Source organism: Pinus tabuliformis, chromosome 2_1 (genome assembly GCF_031772625.1).
Source record: "Pinus tabuliformis cultivar Carrire ecotype Pingquan chromosome 2_1, CPIR1, whole genome shotgun sequence".
NCBI classification, from domain to species: domain Eukaryota; kingdom Viridiplantae; phylum Streptophyta; class Pinopsida; order Pinales; family Pinaceae; genus Pinus; species Pinus tabuliformis.
This window is the reverse complement of record NC_142299.1, coordinates 259,476,831-259,492,218: the sequence shown is the minus strand read 5'-3', so window position 1 is coordinate 259,492,218 and position 15,388 is coordinate 259,476,831.

Below are 15,388 nucleotides of genomic sequence, written 5' to 3'. Positions count from 1 at the left end.
ATGAAGAGTGTGATAATGAATTTCAAAAGAATGGAGTGTAAAAGTGTCCACTTAGTCCTAATTCTAAGGACTATGAGAGCAGCAGTGATGAAGAGCATGATGATGAATTTCAAAAGTATGGAGTGTCACGGTGTCCAGTTAGTCCTAATTCTAAGGACTATGAGAGTAGCAGTGATGAAGCGCGGGATGATGAATTTCAAAAGATTGGAGTGTCACAGTGTCCTCTTAGTCCTAATTCTAAGGACTATGAGAGCAACAATGATGAAGGACAAGATGATGCAGTTAGTCCTAATTCTAATGAGTATAAAGGTAGCAGTGACAAAGGACAAGATGTAGCATCTTCAATAAGTAAACAATCACATTTTCAACGTAGTCCTAATTCTAAGGACTATGAGAGTAGCACTGACAATGCACATGAGGAAGAGTATCCATTAAACATCGAGTAAAATTTTCCATTCAGTCTGAATTCTAAGGACTATGACAATAGCACTGAAGAAGGGGAAGATGAAGAGTATCCTCTAAGTCAATATTTGAAAAGCAGAGTTGATCATAGTGTGGATAACATTCCTCTTAGTGATGATGAAAATCCTTATAAAAATGATGATCCAATGATGGATATGTTGCCAAGAAATATTGTATCGAGGAGTAGGAGCAGACCTTTTCATATCAATGCAAGCTGTTCTAGTTATACAAGGGGTAGAGCAGAATATCTGACGAGAAGAAGTTCTATCAGTGATCTCATTTCAAGTGAATGTTGCCAAAAAAATTGCTTGAAACATATGGATTTCACATTTGCATTAGAAAGCAGGAAGAGATATTTGTGAATGAATAAAAGCATGGAAAATTCATACTTAGTTGGCTGCATGCAATCTACATTGTCAGGTTATGATTATGATATTAGGAATTTATTATTGTGTAGAAAATCTTTCAAAATGTTTCATTCGATTGGGAATTTTTGTCTCTCGAGAATTCAAGAAAATTTGGAAAAGGATCTCACATTTTATTCAGAAGTACGTCATAAAAGACAGTTTGGGCCATTATCAAACACTGCAATGTCATGGATGAAAGATTTCTTTTCAAAGCATGGAGAGTGTATGCCAAATAGAGAGACAATACATATTCTAGATAATTTTTCAAGACAAGAAATCTACAACTTATACAAAGAATATGCAGAAGGTGCTGAGGGACATGGCCAATTTATTACATATCAATATTTTGTGAAGATATGGAAGAAAGAATTCAATAATGTCTGTATTCCTAAGAAGACAAGGATGGGGATTTGTAGTACATGTGCTTCTCTTAAATAAAAAAGGGACAAATGTGAAGGCTCTGAAAGAGGTAAGCGTTCATAACTTTAACTTTTAAAAATTGTATAGTCATCAACTATGAAAACATATTTCTTAATGAATTTCTTTTATGTTGTGTAGATTTAATTGTCAAAGAACTTCAAGAGCATTGCGAAAAACAAACAAAAGAAAGGAAGAGGTTGTACAAGCATCAAAAGAAGTGTTATGATAATCCGAATAAATATTTGGGTTTGATAATTGATGGTATGGACCAGAAGAAAACACTTTTACCACATTTTGTTCGCACACCCAAAAATTTACAAGAGGAAAATTTTATTCAGTTTCACTTGGTTGGTTGTATGGTCTTCAATGGGAAAATGTTGCCAAGGGTGTACTTCACAGCTCCAAATATTCATAATGATGCAAATCTGACCATAACCATAATTCATGATGTGATTTCTCATTGGTCTGGTAATATTCCTAAAGTTTTGTATCTACAATTGGACAACACTTGCCGTGAAAACAAAAATAAGGTTGTTTTTGGATATCTGAACATGCTTGTTGAATTGAGAATTTTTCAAAAGGTAAAGGTTGGTTTCCTTCTTATTGGGCACACTCATGACCATATTGATCAGATTTTCAGTCGTCTTTTAGTCCCATTGAGGAGGAAGGAAGTTGGGAGCTTGCCATCACTAATTGAATGTATTAAGAAATCATACATGCCAGAGCCTACTTTTGATGTGTTGGAAGAAACTGTTGACATGCAAAGGTTTATATTGGGATCATATGGTGAGGGGAAATTCATTGAACAACATAATGACATTAGCTTCCAACATCAATTTCGTATCAAAAAAATTGATGGGAAAACACTAATATGGGGTAAGAAGTTTTCAACTACTACAGAATGGGCACCGTCATTAGGTTTGCAATTTTTGAAGTTCATTCCAAATCATCCAATATTTGCATCAAAAATATTGTTATTACAATCAGTTGGTGAAGTTCAGAATGCACGCAGACAGAATAGACATATAAATTATTCTGATTTCCTGGAAGAAATTAAAAATGTATTAGATATGCATATGAGTACTTTGACATTGCTGATTCAGTTTGGTGGGAGTCATTTTTCAATAATCAAAGTGATATCATTTCAACAACAACAAATGAAGATATACCTTTGAAAAATCCATTTATTTAGCCACAAAATGTGTCGAATGAACATGAGGAAGTAAACATTGTTCAACAACAACAAAGTCAAGGTATTATTAATTCTTCACAGGCAACGGAAAGAGAGATGTATATTGGTTCCAGAAGATCTCGTGCACAACGTGAAGCCATGGAAGATGTTTATACGGGTTCAGTATAGGATATTAAGGAGGGTTGCATGATTGCAGTGCTAGCCGATGGAGATCCCAATGGCTATCCATTTTGGGTTGCTAAAGTTATAAAGGTCTTTACAGAAAATGAGGATGTTACAGGTGTTGAAGTGCATTGGTATGCCACAAATACACACCCATTCAATGGTGTGTATAAGCCAGAGATGGTAGTTGACAAAAAAATGGTGGAAACAGAAAAAGAAAGGGTACAAATATAAATCACCGCCGCACAGACATATTACAATTGGAGGATGTTGACATACTTGTTTATGACTTCAATTTAACAAAGAGAGGAACTCTTCGCTTCAAGACGATAGAGATTCTGAAAAGGTTGTTACCAGAAGGAACAGTGTTGACATGGGAGTCTGTTGAAACCAGTCATAGATCTAGAATACTTTTGAAACCTGGAATGTTGGGCATGCATGTGGACTCATATGGGGCACTAGTTGATGAAAGAGAAGAATATGGAACATCTTCGTCAGCATCCAGTCACTCATCTGAAGATGTGAATTCTGATGGTGTGCAAGAAAATATGAGTGATTTTGAATACTTGTTTAAGACAGTTTATATAACTGATGTATGCATCGTATCTTCAAATAAAATTAATGTTTTCCATATGGTGTTAAATGAGAAGTTATGAAGCATTTTTATGTTGGATTATATGTCTTAAGTATGATAAATTTTATTGTTTAAATATCTACAATGCAATATCAAATTAGAGATATAATGTATGTTTTATTCAGTATACAAATAAATACTTTTGAATTCATTTAGTGATGTAATTTTTTCATAATGTCATGGTTTTTTAATTTTATAGTTGAAAAAGTTTCAATTTCTTTTGTATCTAGCATGTTATGGTTGAAAACATGTTAAATTTATACTTAGGAAAGAAAAATTGTATTCTACCAAAAACATTAATGTGTTTTTTCCTCATAAATAACTTTGTTTGAGACATAAAAATTTGGTTTTATTAGCATTTTTTAATAATTTGGAAAATTGACCCTTAAAAAAAAATCATTGTTCCAGTATCATTACTTTCATTTTGAAGCTATATTTTGCACAAAAATTTCATAGTAAATTTTGTATTCACTGCCATTTTTAAAACATGTTCAAAATTGACGCCTAAAAAATAAAAACATCGTTCCAATATACACACATTTCGTTTTTAGCACTGTTTTTGATGTTTTTTTTGGGTTTTTTGGCCAGAGTTCCCATTTTGAGTTTATAGTTCCCGTTTTAAAGTTTACATTGTTCTGATAAGAAATACTTTCATTACTATGTTCAAGTAGATTTTGGACAAGTTCGTTCGGGTGATGATAAACCCTGTAAAATTGTTGGAATAGGTAAAGTTCTTGTAAAATAGTAGAATGGAAACCAATGGCTACTAAAGGAGGTAAGGCATGTTCCAGATCTAAAGAAAAATCTGATTTCAACAGGGCAGTTAGGCGGTGAAGGTTTGTGTGACAAATTTCACAGATAAAGCCTGGAAGGTCACCAAAGGAGCCTTGGTAATAGCAAAAGGCGAAAAGGTTGGTACATTGTATTTATGCAATGGTAGTTCTAACTCTATTAATGCTTTAACTTCCAAAGGAGCAGATGCAGCATTATGGCATCATAGGCACGAACACATGAGTGAAAAGAGGATGAAGATTCTTCACTCAAGGAATTTCTTGCCGGGTTTGAAGAATGTTGATTTGGACTTCTGTGAGAATTGCATTTATGGAAAACAAAAGAGAGTCGGATTTCTCAGAGTTGGGAAAGAAAAGAAGAGTGAAAAATTAGAGCTTGTGCATACAAATGTATGGGGACCTGCTCAGGTATCATCTCTCGGTGGCTCTCATTATTATGTTACCGTTATTGATGATGCTAACTAGAAAAACTTGGATTTATTGTATTAAGAATAAATTTGATGTATTTGATACTTTCAAGAAATGGAAAGCTTTGGTTGAGATTGAGACAAGAAAGAAATTGAAGTGTCTTATATCAGACAATGGAGGTGAATATTGCAGCAAAGAGTTTGATAGGTACTGTTCAGAGCACGAAATTCGCAGAGAGAAGACAGTTCCAAGAACACCACAAGAAAATGGTGTGTCATAAAGGATGAACATAACAATCATGGAGCATGCAAGGTGCATGAGATTGCATGCAGGATTGCCTTTACAGTTTTGGGCAGATGCTGTAGGTACTACTGTTTTTCTAATAAACTGAGGGCCTTCAAGTTCCTTGGATGGTGGTGTTCCAGAGGAAGCATGGACAAGTAGAAAGGTAAACTACTCCTTTTTAAAGCCTTTTGGTTGTGAGGCCTTTGTCCATATTGATAAAAAAAATAGAACAAAGCTTGAGGCAAAGTCAAAGAAATGTACCTTTCTTGGATATGATGTTAATTATTTTGGTTATCGCTTATATGATTACAAAAATCACAAAATCATTAAAAGCAGAGATGTAATATTCAATGAAAAGGTCTTGTATAAGAATCAGTTGCAGGAAAAGAAGCAAGAAAAAGAAAACAAGGAATATGCAGTTCTTGACGAAATCACTGAAAATGTAAAGGTGCCTAAAAATAACAATAATCAACAACAGCAACCACCACAACAGCAACAGGCACGCCAAACACCTGAAAGTGATGTTAGAAGATCTACCAAGATAAGTAGACCCCCTAAACAATACTCTCCTTCATTATATTATTTATTGTTGACTGATTCTGGTGAACCCGAATGTTATGAAGAAGCAATGTAGGTTGAAATTAGAAAGAAGTGGGAGGTAGCCATGGAAGAAGAGATGGACTCCTTAATGCATAACCGGACTTGGGACTTAGTCAGGTTGCATGCACGAAAAACTAAATTGAAGAATAAATGGGTTTACAGGCTGAAGGAAGAAGATGGAGGAAAACAGAGGTACAAAGCTAGACTTGTGGTGAAGGGGTTTGCATAGAAGAAGGGTATTGATTTTGATGAAATATTTTCTCCTGTTGTTAAAATGACTTCAATCAGAACTATTTTAAGTCTAGTAGTAGCTGAGGATTTGCATCTCGAGCAACTAGATGTAAATACAACCTTTCTCCATGCGGATTTGGAGGAAGAGATATATATGCAAAAGCCACAAGGATATGAGGTGAAAGGGAAGGAGAAAATAGTGTGCAGGTTGAAGAAGAGCTTGTATGGCTTAAAACAGGCTCCAAGGCAATGATATCTAAAATTTGACAAGTTTATGTCTGAACAAGGTTATACTAGATGTCACCCTGATCATTGTGTTTATCTAAAAAAGAAAAATGATGGCAGCTATATTATATTGTTATTATATGTAGATGACATGCTTGTTGCAGAGTCTAACATGCAGGAAATAAATGTGCTCAAAAGAAATTTGGCAAATTCATTTGAAATGAAGGATTTGGGAGCTGCAAAACAAATCCTTGGTATGAGAATCGCTAGAGATAGGAAAAATCGCAAATTAACATTGTCTCAGAATGAGTACATACAAAAGGTGTTGAAAAGATTTAATATGCACAATGAAAAACCAGTTAGTACACCTTTTTCTAGCCATTTCAAACTTAGTAAGGAAATGTGCCCAAAGACCCAAGAAGACATAGATTATATGTCTAAAGTTCCATATGCATCAGCAGTTGGAAGCCTAATGTATGCAATGGTCTGCACAAGGCCTGATATTGCACATGCAGTGGGAGTTGTAAGCAGATACATGAAAAATCCAGGAAAGGAACATTGGATGGTAGTGAAATGGATTCCCAGATATTTGAAAGGTACCACAAATCAAGCATTATGCTTTGGTGGTTCAAACATTTCTCTACAGGGATATGTTGATGCAGATATGGCAGGTGACAGAGATAACAAGAGAAGCACTACAAGATATGTATTTACTGTTGGTGGAACAACTGTCAGTTGGGTTTCAAAAATCCAAAGTCTTGTTGTGCTTTCAACAACAGAAGCAGAGTATGTTCCTGCTACAGAGGCTAGTAAAGAAATGATTTGGTTACAAAGGTTTATGGGTGAATTGGGTAAGGAGCATGATATGGGCACGTTATACAGTGATAGCCAAAGTGCCATTCATCTTGCAAAGAACTTAGCATTTCATTCCAGGACTAAACACATACAGCTCAAGTACCATTTCATACGATCAGTGTTGGAAGATGGAGAGTTGAAGCTGGAAAGGATACACACTAGCCAGAATCCTGCAGACATGCTAACAAAAGTTGTAACCAGGGAGAAACTGAGAACCTGCTCAGTTTCAATTGGTATTCAAGGATGACGATGAAGAAAAAAAATAGCCAGGTCCAAAGAGGAGTCATTTTCCAGCAAATGAAGCAGTGGTGGAGTTGCTACAATAATTCTCCAAGTGGGAGATTGTTGTGTGTGGAGCATGATTGTTCAGAGGTCTTTTGTTTCAGCTGGATGTATACCCCAGGAAGTTTGTGCACCCCTCCACGTAGGAGGGGTGCGGGGGGGACTTGTCCCCCCCACGGGGGTCCGGGGGCAAGCAGTCCCCTGGCAGGGGTTCGGGGGCAATGCCCCCGAAGCCAAAAATATATGTAAAATTGCCTTGTAAAAGTATAGTAATTTCTAGTCAATCTGGGCCGTTCATTGGGTGGATGATCTGACTGTAGAACTTATGTTAAGTATAGTGTTTTTTTCCCTAGAAGACAACCCCCTCTATTTGTACGAGGGCATTGTATTTGAGGTTGTGATATAGATATGTATTCTCTGAGCGAGAAACAAAGAGGTGAGACCGTGAGAGAAAATAGAGGATATTACAGCGGATTTACTGTAGGTTGTGTCTCTTCTTTTTGGTGGATAATAGAAAGGAAGGACTGGCTGTTCAGGGTGGACATAGCCCGAACTAGGTGAACCACGTATATCTGTGTCTCTCTTGTTTTATGCGTTTTCTGTGTTTATATTTCTACAATATTTTATGTGTTCCATTCCTCCGTAAAATATAATTTTCTAACACTCCCATGTAATAACTTATGTAACAAGTGTTGTTTGTCAAAGACATCCTTACTTAGGAGGGAATTGAAGGCAAGAGAGGTAAATGGATAGCTAATATATTGGAGTATGATGTTGACATAAAGCCCACAAAGCTTATAAAAGGATAGGGATTAGCTAAACTTATGACTAAAACAAACTTTCAAGCCCTGGATATCAATGAACTAGATAATGAACAAGAGATGGCGACTCCACAAATCAGCCAGGCCTTCTTAGAATCACCCTAGTATGCTGATATATCTTATGTGTTATTAAACCTGTAGGCTCCTCCAAGGTTATCCAGAACAAAGAAAAGGTTCTTAAAAATGAAAGCTTCAAAGTTTTGTATTTTAGATGGTGCTCTTTTTTGGAAAAATCATGAAGGTATTCTATTAAAGTTCTTAATAAAAGATGAAGCTGACAAGGTACTCAAAGAATTTCATGCAGGGGACTGCGGTGGACATCTTTACTGGAAATCAACTGCAGACAAAATCCTAAGGGCTGGATTCTACTGGCCAACCTTGTTTGCAGATGTCAAGAAGTTTGTCACTGCTTGCCATAAATGTCAAATTTTTGAAGGCAAGAGGAAAATTTTACCCCTACCCCTTAGACCAATCTCCACGGAAAGGCCCTTCCAACAATGGGGTTTAGACTTCATTGGGGAAATCCATCCTCCCTCTTCTGGCCAACATAAATGGATCCTTACTGCCACAGATTATTTCACCAAGTGGATAGAAGCCATCCCTTGTAGACAAGCCAATGATACAGTGATCATACAATTCTTAGAAACCAACATCTTGTCCAGATTTGGCTGTCCTGAAAAGATTATAACTGACAATGTTGTTGCTTTCAAATCTAAGAAAATGATAAGTTTCTGTCACAAGTACCACATCACCTTAGGCCACTCCACAGCCTATTACCCTCAAGGTAATGGTCTAGCTGAGTCCTCCAATAAAAGCCTGATCAATATTATTAAGAAAGTATTGGAAGAAAACAAGAAAAACTGGCATAAGAAACTTACTCATGCACTATGGGCAGACATATAAACTACTAAGAGATCCATGGGAACCAGTCCCTATGAGCTAGTCTATGGTATGAAGGTTGTATTTCCTTCATCCTTAGGGGTCCCTGTAACGAAATTACTGCAAGAAGCTCAGGTGGAACCCAATGACAATCAAAGAAGAATAAATCAGACCATCCACTTACAGCAGACTAGGGAAGAGGTATACCAAAGATCCCAAGTATTACAAGAAAATCTGAAGAGGATATTTGATAAGAGGACCAAGGCAGAAGATTTTTACCTAGGGGACAATGTTTTAAAATGGGATTCCAAGAGAGAAGACAAAGGAAAACATGGGAAGTTTGACATCCTTTGAAAGGGACCTTTTATTATCCAGGCTTCACAAGGAAACAATACTTACTTTCTGAAAAGACTGGATGGTACAGAAGTAGAAAATGGGCCAATGAGTGGTCGAATGCTGAAACACTATTTTGATCTAGTTTGTTGATACATCCCGACTCTAACATGTACATAAGGAAGGTGCAGAAAATTTTGAAAAAACAGTGAAGGAACTTCACCATTCTTTTTGTTGTCTCATTTCAGTTTATCAGAAATTGAAGAAAAAAAGATAAGAACAAAAAATCCAAGCAGATTATCCAAAACAGATCTGCAGTTGTTTGAATCAGCTCTAGAATAATGTGTATATTTTACATAATCCTTTTGTACAGTTTTCTTCTAGTTTCAGCAAAGAAAATTTTCACAGCATGAGTTGTTCATAAGGCTTCTGACCTGCTGTTCTTGACTTTCCACCAGGGAAAGCCATCCCCAAGTGGAGCCAGTGTTATCCTCCTATACCAATAGGTATCATATTTCATGATTGACATTGATTGGCTCTACAATATGTACATACCTTTTCTTGTTGCAAAGGTTTTTCATATTCTCAAAAAATCAAAAAATTTAAAAAAATGTAAAGAGGGTATACCCTAAAAGAAAAATCAAAGGGTAAAAAGAATAAGATGGTCAGAAAGATGAAAGAAATGAACCCCAAAAGACCAGGAAAGTGTGCAAGTCTAAACGCCACTACTATTTCATTTTCTGCATGTAAAGCATCATGTACAACTTGCTGAACTTTTTACCACAATTTATGAATGGCCAAAAAGCTTAATCTTGGCCAGTTCATACTTGAACTTCCTGTTTTAGAGATAGAGAATAAGAATCTGTCCAAATTGTTTAAACTTGGTAGATAATTAGATAGGTAGAGAAGCAAAGGAACTCAACTATTTAAACTGAGCCCTTGGAAGAAATAAGGGTAGATTTAGATAGGCTTAAATTGTAAAGAAAACAAAAGTGGAAAAGGGTTTGCTAGCCCAAATGCACCCAAAGAAAAGAAGAAAAAATGTTAGGTACAATAGGCTGGGTAGGCAATTTTGGTGTTGCAAAAAGAGACTTGTGATAGGTTTTGTCTCTCAGAATGTTAAATCTTACTGTTATCAAAAGTGCCATGGCAGATGATTGAATGCAGATCAAGCAAAGCATGAATAATATCCCTTCTTACTTTCCTTAATCATTCACTAATTTTCCCTCAGAGATATTAAGATCTGCTTAATATCCCCAAAAGCTCACTCATTCCATTTCATTATAGCCTCAAGAAAATCCCATTTTTTCTTATGAAAATGGCCATCTTTCATGTATAGACCCCTTCTCTTCCCTTCGGGCCTAAGTTCTTATGTAAAAATTCCAAAACGTGTAAACTTAGCGCTTGCTTTCATTTGTCATATTAACACTAATTTGTATTATATAATTCCCCTGAAAGAGATACCCTTATCCCATACTATATGTAGTATAATTCCCCGCTATTGTATATACCCCACCCCCGGTTAAATAAACCATATCACTATGTATAATAGGGATTAATAGCTCATCAGGAGCTTATTAATAACCTCTCCATGCATAAATTCAGGATTAATTAACCTTTGGTTAATTAATAACCTAATGTCAACCCCGATGACTAATGAAAATCACCCCGGTACTGTTATAAACCATTATTTAATACTGGACCCCACGTGCATTAACCCCCCATCACCTCCAATGAGCGCCCACCATCCGATCGGCGCCCTCCCATTGGATGGCCAATATACATAATGCCAACCCTCCATCCGTTGAGAATTAATGCCTGGGGGATTGGCGGTATTGTCGCCCGTACTAGGACGCATGTCAAACACCCGCACTGCTCGCGGCCCTCCCCACTAGAACCACTTTAGCCCATAAGTAGTGTGGGGTAAAAACTGCTTACCGCCCTCCCGCTAACCCCTCGCTGACGTCATCTCTCCACATCACCATCCCGTACCCTCCGGTAAACGACAAGATGTCCCGTCCTGATGACGTCATCTACTAAATAAATGCAAAAAAATTACCTGCCAACCCGAATTCTGTTAAGAAGCGACGAAATATCACTTTCACTGTGATTCTGTTTGTTCACGCTCCCATGCAAAATAACAACTGAAGCCACTGTACCTGTTTTCAACCGCCACCCGGCCAAGGAAACCACAACAATGCACTCTGCACTCTGTCATTCAACCTACAGTTGCTCAATGTGCGTCCTTAATCCAGGTATTTATACATTTTACCGGCAACCCTATAAATGTTGTTTTTTCACGGAAAATTCCACCTGTGAGAACCAAATTCAAGTTGAGAGCAGTCTGTTTAGCCCATAAAAATACTCCTAGACCTGCTCTTCAGCCCAATTCTCCAAAAAAATCCCAAATTCCAGTTTGAAAACACAAGAACCAAACATGGAAGGACCCGCAGCGCTGAATGTCACGCCTGTAAATGCGCCTCACAAAGACTTGAATTATCTGCCTCTTGCAGACAAAGCTTTCCAAATAAAGGAATTAACCAGTGATTATAATCATCTTCAGGCCTTCTGCCAGATTATGGATAGTTATCAAAACAACTTTGATATTTTTGGGCCGTGGGAATCAAATCTACCCATGTACTCTCTTCCCTCAGTTCATATTTTCCCAGATATCATTCACTAATGTTGTGCCAATTATGACCCTGTCCATAGGGCAATTATGTCACCTTCCCAAACTGTCTTGTTTTCCATCACTACTGAATCCATCAATGAGATGATACATTTTCATTCAACTGAGCCCCTGGCTCCTCTTTCCATGGGATTTTTGCTAGAAAATGCCTCTCAATTGCCCAACTCAGAGATAACTCGTATTGCTCAGATGTTCATGTCACCAAAGCACCAACCTAAAGGCCCTCCTCCTTATCTGCACGATTTTTTCACCGAAACTAGTAGGCTTTGTTTGACATTATATCCTCAGTCTTTGGACTTAGAACAAGTGAATATGTGGACGATATCACCCTGGTTCTATTGTCAATATTTACTCCAGGAGAGCCCCCTGCTATCAAGTATGACTATGCCACTTTCATTGCAAACAAAATCCATGCTCAATTCATGAATTTAGAGAGGGAAGGAGTCTTTAAGTACACATCTTTTATATACCATCTGTTGTTGTATTATCATCCAGACAGCTTCCTATTTCCCATCAGGAAATTAGACTCAAAGGGAAATTGAAGGTCTGTGATCGTTTGGAGCTCAGTCTTCCACAATACTTATGGGTGCCCTTATAATTATAGTGAATTCATTGACTTGTTTGTACACCCAGCCTCCACTCTGTTGATAGGAGCTCCTTCTCTTAGAATTACTAGCGATATGAAGAAGATTTTACAGCTTTCCAAACAATACAGGGTAGGTGACTGGTACCTCTACCAAAATTACACAGAAATCAGAATGTATGGATGTGAACTCTGCCCTTTTAAGTTGCCCAAATATGTGCCCATGAGGTTATTTTCATTAGAATACTTCAGGCAGATTATCAATGCAGACCTAACCCATTTTTGTAATATAAAGAAGAAGGCTCAACTGAAAATCAAAAACCAGTTAGGCCTTATGTTATCCATTCTAGGGAAGCCTGGAAAGATGCAGAACATATCTTAGAAGACCATCTCATATTGAAGAAGATTTTTGAGTGGGTGCCATATGACCCATGTATTTTCATAAGTAACAGAAGAGTAAGGTACAGGCTTTCAGTGTATGTACATCATAATATCCTATAAATTGAACAGTATGCAAATCAGGAAGAAGGGGTAGAAGGGACCTTAATTGAAGAACTTACTGAACAAGAAAAAATGGAAAAAGTTATGAAAGATCTTGAAACAACTCTTGACCTGGACTCTTTTGGACAGGTATCTTTCAAAATTTCTCAACAATCAGAAGTTGGAACATCTTCTGTTGGAACTTCTTAGTAGATTGCACAGAAAACTAGCACATGAGTCACAGGGACTTCAAAGGGAAAAGAGGTAGAAACTACAGAGCAACCAATAATGACTGATCAGCCAAGGGGATCCAAAGTACAGGAGCAAGTACAAATTCCTCCTGCCCAATATAAAGCACCAGAAATCCCAGCATTACAAACTCCTCTAAATGAGAAAAAAAGCGAGAAGAGAGACAAAGAAGAGACCACACCTATCAGTGGACCTGCAGAACAACCAGGTGCAAAGAGGCAAAGATTGAATCCTCTGTCAGAAGAGGAAATTATTGAGGAAACAACAAACAGCCTAAGAGGTGAAAGGGTAATCACCCAACATACTTCCCAGTGGTAGATACATCAACTAGCTCACATAGGCAGAAGCTAGAAAGGCAACATAGTGTTGAAGTACCATCTACCAGGCCACAAGACAAACAACCCTCTGACATTAAATTGACTTTCACAGAAATTAAGGCTAAAAATGACCCTGTAAGGATTCAAATGTATAATCAATACTTGAAGATGGCCCCCTCAAACCAGTAAAGGTTAATGTCTTCCTATGAGATTAAAGAAGGCAAAATGATAATGAGTTACTTTAAGCCTAAGGTATAGCAACCCCAGTCTACAACAGATTATATCAGAACAAACTTGGAGGTACTAGCCAAAGACATTCATCCAATGGACCAAATTTAACTTCACAAGCAGACTGGGGAAATGGTTTATTCTACACTGCCTGACAAAGCAATGTTGGCCCATCAGATGTAAAACTCCTTGGACAATACAACAGCTCAGTTACAATGGGAGACAACTTCTTCTCTGGCCAAGGATAACAGAATCAAATCTTTAGAAGAGATCATCATGGAACTGGGACATGACCCCAAATATGCCAAGGGCATAAAGGCACTAATCAAGAAGAAGGAAGAGGACATTGCTTCCCTGAGGAAACAGCTAAAGCTGCCTCCTTCAAGACACCCTCAGACTGCAGAAATCATAGAGAAAAAATCAGAGGAGGACATGATGGACCTGCTCATGAAACTCAATGAAAGATTAACTGATACAGAGCATGCACTAGAAAAGGCATTAAAAGAGAAGTAGGGAGAGTCGACCTCCCAGCCACCTAAGGTAATCCCTACAGTCACAACTGTAGCCCCCTCAACAACTGGATCAGCATTGGACCCAAATGCCCCAGCAACCACAACTGAAGTAGTCACAGGTACAACATCAGCAGGAGCAGCACCAGGCAGCAGTACAAATATGACCACAGAAGAATTGATAAAAGCCATGGAAGAACTGAAACTCCAAGCGTCAGAGCTGAAAGAAGTAAAGGAAAAATTGGAAAAATTAGAACAAAGTTATGATAAATCCAAAATAAGTGTGGCAGAGAAAATAAGAGAGGTTAAAGCATTACAGAAAAAAGTCAGAACGTTAGAGAAGGATCTCACTATGGACAAGCCACTAGCAGAAATCAAAGGAATCCTTTGGACCAACATCAATCAATCCCTAAGTAATGTTTGGCCATCTATCCAAGCTATTTATGAGCAGATTGACTTGGTGAATGCAACACATGGTGAAATTCAAAAAGCAAGAGATTTATTAGGACACATGCCTGATCAGGCCAATCAACTCATACAGTTTTTGAATAACAGAAATAGAGAACAGATAGAACAACTCGGCATCCCAGACAGAATAGGCACCATTTTGGATATCAAAAGAGTTCTAATCAAGAGAACTTTAACGCAGAATTTGGAAAAAAGATGCCAGGATATGCAAGTAGAAATTAATTCTTTCATAGAAAGATTTACAGTTTTGCAGGACAAAGGGCTGCCAAGTCTTTTAGGAAATAATGACAGGCTTATGAGACACACAGATTATGTACATAAGTTGAACACATATGTTGCTGATCAAGTTAATTCATCAACAAGTGCTTCAGGAGAAAAAGCACTCCCCAAAGGCCAAGCTCTCTATGATAACTTAGAAAACTTATTTTATATTGAGCTTGAAGTAAAACATTTGTTTCAGCTCCAGCCTAATTTTTTCAAGTACACGTAAACTGATGGAACATTGAGGAAACTTCAGAGGCATAAATTTCCAGATCAACAATGGTGGGAAGACATGTTGGGGATTTTGTAAATTTCTCTCGGATAAGGCGAAGATTTCGGGCTATTTTCCGTGATAAGATAAACAAAGTCAAATGAGACTCAAGCAGGTCAAAGCATATCTGATTAGGATCAAAGAATGTTTGGCAATGATAGAGTACCCAGCACAGAGAATTAGTGGAAGACAGTTGTAAACCGACTCACAGAACCTACCTCTAGCATGTCCACTAAAGATGGAATAGCCAACACAACATCAATTTATTGTTCCCCTGTTTCGAGACTGTTTGTCTCTATCTTTTGTAAAAAAAGAGATTAATCATCACTAGATATTATCTCCATCA